This window comes from Megalopta genalis, unplaced genomic scaffold, assembly GCF_051020955.1.
Source record: "Megalopta genalis isolate 19385.01 unplaced genomic scaffold, iyMegGena1_principal scaffold0314, whole genome shotgun sequence".
NCBI lineage: Eukaryota > Metazoa > Arthropoda > Insecta > Hymenoptera > Halictidae > Megalopta > Megalopta genalis.
In genome coordinates this window covers 1-7500 of record NW_027476383.1, presented here as the reverse complement: position 1 = coordinate 7500, position 7500 = coordinate 1, and positions in this window count along the sequence as shown.

The following is a 7500-nucleotide window of genomic DNA, read 5'->3' as shown; positions in this document are numbered from 1 at the left end:
GGGATCAGAACGAGTAATTTCATGTATAAAGTTTAATTAAACTCCCAATAGTTTTCCGGGAAACATCGATTCTTCCGATCTAGAAAGAGACAGAGACAGTCGATCCGCGTTATGATAAATATTTCGAGGTTCCCGATTCCACAAAATTATAAAAAGTATACGGCTGTGTAGCGGGGATCAGAACGAGTAATTTCATGTATAAAGTTTAATTAAACTCCCAATAGTTTGCCGGGAAACATCGATTCTTCCGATCTAGAAAGAGACAGAGACAGTCGATCCGCGTTATGATAAATATTTCAAGGTTCCCGATTCCACAAAATTATAAAAAGTATACGGCTGTGTAGCGGGGATCAGAACGAGTAATTTCATGTATAAAGTTTAATTAAACTCCCAATAGTTTTCCGGGAAACATCGATTCTTCCGATCTAGAAAGAGACAGAGACAGTCGATCCGCGTTATGATAAATATTTCGAGGTTCCCGATTCCACAAATTTATAAAAAGTTTACGGCTGTGTAGCGGGGATCAGAACGAGTAATTTCATGTATAAAGTTTAATTAAACTCCCAATAGTTTGCCGGGAAACATCGATTCTTCCGATCTAGAAAGAGACAGAGACAGTCGATCCGCGTTATGATAAATATTTCAAGGTTCCCGATTCCACAAAATTATAAAAAGTATACGGCTGTGTAGCGGGGATCAAAACGAGTAATTTCATGTATAAAGTTTAATTAAACTTCCAATAGTTTGTCGGGAAACATCGATAGTTCGATCGCGCGAGAGAGACAGAGAAACGAACAGACTTCTTTTCGATTTACGGCTAAAATAAATTTTTCTAATTTTTTTCAATAACATATTCCTGCTAAAATAACTTTTTTACATAGGGATTAAGCATTTAGAACGATACATTGTTTAAAATAAGGGCACTTTACTCATGACATTTTACGGTTTTTTCAATTTTCTGAAAAATCCTATCATTAGATTTTTTTAAAAATACGATATTCTTGCTTAACTAACGTTTCTACATAGGGATTAAGCATTTAGAACGAAATCTAATGTCAGAAAATGGCACTTTACTCTTGACATTTTTCGGTTTTTTCAATTTTCTGGAAAATCCTATCATTAGATTTTTTTAAAAATACGATATTCTTGCTTAACTAACGTTTTTACATAGGGATTAAGCATTTAGAACGAAATCTAATGTAGGAAAATGGTACTTTACTCTTGATCGGTACGTTGGGACTTTGAAAATATTCGGGCGTTCCAATCGCTCGTCTGTTGCATCATAGCGCGTCTCGGCGCAATCGACCGATTCGCTCGATCCATTATTTTCGATTTACGGCTAAAATAAATTTTTCTAATTTTTTTCAATAACATATTCCTGCTTAAATAACTTTTTTACATAGGGATTAAGCATTTAGAACGATACATTGTTTAAAATAAGGGCACTTTACTCTTGACATTTTACGGTTTTTTAATTTTCTGAAAAATCCTATCATTAGATTTTTTTAAAAATACGATATTCTTGCTTAACTAACGTTTCTACATAGGGATTAAGCATTTAGAACGAAATCTAATGTCAGAAAATGGCACTTTACTCTTGACATTTTTCGGTTTTTTCAATTTTCTGGAAAATCCTATCATTAGATTTTTTTAAAAATACGATATTCTTGCTTAACTAACGTTTTTACATAGGGATTAAGCATTTAGAACGAAATCTAATGTAGGAAAATGGTACTTTACTCTTGATCGGTACGTTGGGACTTTGAAAATATTCGGGCGTACGCGGCGCGCTCGGCGCTTCGAACAGCTCCGGTGTCCCCATTATTTTCGATTTACGGCTAAAATAAATTTTTCTAATTTTTTTCAATAACATATTCCTGCTAAAATAACTTTTTTACATAGGGATTAAGCATTTAGAACGATACATTGTTTAAAATAAGGGCACTTTACTCTTGACATTTTACGGTTTTTTCAATTTTCTGAAAAATCCTATCATTAGATTTTTTTAAAAATACGATATTCTTGCTTAACTAACGTTTTTACATAGGGATTAAGCATTTAGAACGAAATCTAATGTAGGAAAATGGTACTTTACTCTTGATCGGTACGTTGGGACTTTGAAAATATTCGGGCGTTCCAATCGCTCGTCTGTTGCATCATAGCGCGTCTCGGCGCAATCGACCGATTCGCTCGATCCATTATTTTCGATTTACGGCTAAAATAAATTTTTCTAATTTTTTTCAATAACATATTCCTGCTTAAATAACTTTTTTACATAGGGATTAAGCATTTAGAACGATACATTGTTTAAAATAAGGGCACTTTACTCTTGACATTTTACGGTTTTTTCAATTTTCTGAAAAATCCTATCATTAGATTTTTTTAAAAATACGATATTCTTGCTTAACTAACGTTTCTACATAGGGATTAAGCATTTAGAACGAAATCTAATGTCAGAAAATGGCACTTTACTCTTGACATTTTTCGGTTTTTTCAATTTTCTGGAAAATCCTATCATTAGATTTTTTTAAAAATACGATATTCTTGCTTAACTAACGTTTTTACATAGGGATTAAGCATTTAGAACGAAATCTAATGTAGGAAAATGGTACTTTACTCTTGATCGGTACGTTGGGACTTTGAAAATATTCGGGCGTTCCAATCGCTCGTCTGTTGCATCATAGCGCGTCTCGGCGCAATCGACCGATTCGCTCGATCCATTATTTTCGATTTACGGCTAAAATAAATTTTTCTAATTTTTTTCAATAACATATTCCTGCTTAAATAACTTTTTTACATAGGGATTAAGCATTTAGAACGATACATTGTTTAAAATAAGGGCACTTTACTCTTGACATTTTACGGTTTTTTCAATTTTCTGAAAAATCCTATCATTAGATTTTTTTAAAAATACGATATTCTTGCTTAACTAACGTTTCTACATAGGGATTAAGCATTTAGAACGAAATCTAATGTCAGAAAATGGCACTTTACTCTTGACATTTTTCGGTTTTTTCAATTTTCTGGAAAATCCTATCATTAGATTTTTTTAAAAATACGATATTCTTGCTTAACTAACGTTTTTACATAGGGATTAAGCATTTAGAACGAAATCTAATGTAGGAAAATGGTACTTTACTCTTGATCGGTACGTTGGGACTTTGAAAATATTCGGGCGTACGCGGCGCGCTCGGCGCTTCGAACAGCTCCGGTGTCCCCATTATTTTCGATTTACGGCTAAAATAAATTTTTCTAATTTTTTTCAATAACATATTCCTGCTAAAATAACTTTTTTACATAGGGATTAAGCATTTAGAACGATACATTGTGTAAAATAAGGGCACTTTACTCTTGACATTTTACGGTTTTTTCAATTTTCTGAAAAATCCTATCATTAGATTTTTTTAAAAATACGATATTCTTGCTTAACTAACGTTTCTACATAGGGATTAAGCATTTAGAACGAAATCTAATGTAGGAAAATGGTACTTTACTCTTGATCGGTACGTTGGGACTTTGAAAATATTCGGGGGTTCCAATCGCTCGTCTGTTGCATCATAGCGCGTCTCGGCGCAATCGACCGATTCGCTCGATCCATTATTTTCGATTTACGGCTAAAATAAATTTTTCTAATTTTTTTCAATAACATATTCCTGCTTAAATAACTTTTTTACATAGGGATTAAGCATTTAGAACGATACATTGTTTAAAATAAGGGCACTTTACTCTTGACATTTTACGGTTTTTTCAATTTTCTGAAAAATCCTATCATTAGATTTTTTTAAAAATACGATATTCTTGCTTAACTAACGTTTCTACATAGGGATTAAGCATTTAGAACGAAATCTAATGTCAGAAAATGGCACTTTACTCTTGACATTTTTCGGTTTTTTCAATTTTCTGGGAAATCCTATCATTAGATTTTTTTAAAAATACGATATTCTTGCTTAACTAACGTTTTTACATAGGGATTAAGCATTTAGAACGAAATCTAATGTAGGAAAATGGTACTTTACTCTTGATCGGTACGTTGGGACTTTGAAAATATTCGGGCGTTCCAATCGCTCGTCTGTTGCATCATAGCGCGTCTCGGCGCAATCGACCGATTCGCTCGATCCATTATTTTCGATTTACGGCTAAAATAAATTTTTCTAATTTTTTTCAATAACATATTCCTGCTAAAATAACTTTTTTACATAGGGATTAAGCATTTAGAACGATACATTGTTTAAAATAAGGGCACTTTACTCTTGACATTTTACGGTTTTTTCAATTTTCTGAAAAATCCTATCATTAGATTTTTTTAAAAATACGATATTCTTGCTTAACTAACGTTTCTACATAGGGATTAAGCATTTAGAACGAAATCTAATGTCAGAAAATGGCACTTTACTCTTGACATTTTTCGGTTTTTTCAATTTTCTGGAAAATCCTATCATTAGATTTTTTTAAAAATACGATATTCTTGCTTAACTAACGTTTTTACATAGGGATTAAGCATTTAGAACGAAATCTAATGTAGGAAAATGGTACTTTACTCTTGATCGGTACGTTGGGACTTTGAAAATATTCGGGCGTTCCAATCGCTCGTCTGTTGCATCATAGCGCGTCTCGGCGCAATCGACCGATTCGCTCGATCCATTATTTTCGATTTACGGCTAAAATAAATTTTTCTAATTTTTTTCAATAACATATTCCTGCTTAAATAACTTTTTTACATAGGGATTAAGCATTTAGAACGATACATTGTTTAAAATAAGGGCACTTTACTCTTGACATTTTACGGTTTTTTCAATTTTCTGAAAAATCCTATCATTAGATTTTTTTAAAAATACGATATTCTTGCTTAACTAACGTTTCTACATAGGGATTAAGCATTTAGAACGAAATCTAATGTCAGAAAATGGCACTTTACTCTTGACATTTTTCGGTTTTTTCAATTTTCTGGAAAATCCTATCATTAGATTTTTTTAAAAATACGATATTCTTGCTTAACTAACGTTTTTACATAGGGATTAAGCATTTAGAACGAAATCTAATGTAGGAAAATGGTACTTTACTCTTGATCGGTACGTTGGGACTTTGAAAATATTCGGGCGTTCCAATCGCTCGTCTGTTGCATCATAGCGCGTCTCGGCGCAATCGACCGATTCGCTCGATCCATTATTTTCGATTTACGGCTAAAATAAATTTTTCTAATTTTTTTCAATAACATATTCCTGCTTAAATAACTTTTTTACATAGGGATTAAGCATTTAGAACGATACATTGTTTAAAATAAGGGCACTTTACTCTTGACATTTTACGGTTTTTTCAATTTTCTGAAAAATCCTATCATTAGATTTTTTTAAAAATACGATATTCTTGCTTAACTAACGTTTCTACATAGGGATTAAGCATTTAGAACGAAATCTAATGTCAGAAAATGGCACTTTACTCTTGACATTTTTCGGTTTTTTCAATTTTCTGGAAAATCCTATCATTAGATTTTTTTAAAAATACGATATTCTTGCTTAACTAACGTTTTTACATAGGGATTAAGCATTTAGAACGAAATCTAATGTAGGAAAATGGTACTTTACTCTTGATCGGTACGTTGGGACTTTGAAAATATTCGGGCGTACGCGGCGCGCTCGGCGCTTCGAACAGCTCCGGTGTCCCCATTATTTTCGATTTACGGCTAAAATAAATTTTTCTAATTTTTTTCAATAACATATTCCTGCTAAAATAACTTTTTTACATAGGGATTAAGCATTTAGAACGATACATTGTTTAAAATAAGGGCACTTTACTCTTGACATTTTACGGTTTTTTCAATTTTCTGAAAAATCCTATCATTAGATTTTTTTAAAAATACGATATTCTTGCTTAACTAACGTTTCTACATAGGGATTAAGCATTTAGAACGAAATCTAATGTCAGAAAATGGCACTTTACTCTTGACATTTTTCGGTTTTTTCAATTTTCTGGAAAATCCTATCATTAGATTTTTTTAAAAATACGATATTCTTGCTTAACTAACGTTTTTACATAGGGATTAAGCATTTAGAACGAAATCTAATGTAGGAAAATGGTACTTTACTCTTGATCGGTACGTTGGGACTTTGAAAATATTCGGGCGTTCCAATCGCTCGTCTGTTGCATCATAGCGCGTCTCGGCGCAATCGACCGATTCGCTCGATCCATTATTTTCGATTTACGGCTAAAATAAATTTTTCTAATTTTTTTCAATAACATATTCCTGCTTAAATAACTTTTTTACATAGGGATTAAGCATTTAGAACGATACATTGTTTAAAATAAGGGCACTTTACTCTTGACATTTTACGGTTTTTTCAATTTTCTGAAAAATCCTATCATTAGATTTTTTTAAAAATACGATATTCTTGCTTAACTAACGTTTCTACATAGGGATTAAGCATTTAGAACGAAATCTAATGTCAGAAAATGGCACTTTACTCTTGACATTTTTCGGTTTTTTCAATTTTCTGGAAAATCCTATCATTAGATTTTTTTAAAAATACGATATTCTTGCTTAACTAACGTTTTTACATAGGGATTAAGCATTTAGAACGAAATCTAATGTAGGAAAATGGTACTTTACTCTTGATCGGTACGTTGGGACTTTGAAAATATTCGGGCGTACGCGGCGCGCTCGGCGCTTCGAACAGCTCCGGTGTCCCCATTATTTTCGATTTACGGCTAAAATAAATTTTTCTAATTTTTTTCAATAACATATTCCTGCTAAAATAACTTTTTTACATAGGGATTAAGCATTTAGAACGATACATTGTGTAAAATAAGGGCACTTTACTCTTGACATTTTACGATTTTTTCAATTTTCTGAAAAATCCTATCATTAGATTTTTTTAAAAATACGATATTCTTGCTTAACTAACGTTTCTACATAGGGATTAAGCATTTAGAACGAAATCTAATGTAGGAAAATGGTACTTTACTCTTGATCGGTACGTTGGGACTTTGAAAATATTCGGGGGTTCCAATCGCTCGTCTGTTGCATCATAGCGCGTCTCGGCGCAATCGACCGATTCGCTCGATCCATTATTTTCGATTTACGGCTAAAATAAATTTTTCTAATTTTTTTCAATAACATATTCCTGCTTAAATAACTTTTTTACATAGGGATTAAGCATTTAGAACGATACATTGTTTAAAATAAGGGCACTTTACTCTTGACATTTTACGGTTTTTTCAATTTTCTGAAAAATCCTATCATTAGATTTTTTTAAAAATACGATATTCTTGCTTAACTAACGTTTCTACATAGGGATTAAGCATTTAGAACGAAATCTAATGTCAGAAAATGGCACTTTACTCTTGACATTTTTCGGTTTTTTCAATTTTCTGGGAAATCCTATCATTAGATTTTTTTAAAAATACGATATTCTTGCTTAACTAACGTTTTTACATAGGGATTAAGCATTTAGAACGAAATCTAATGTAGGAAAATGGTACTTTACTCTTGATCGGTACGTTGGG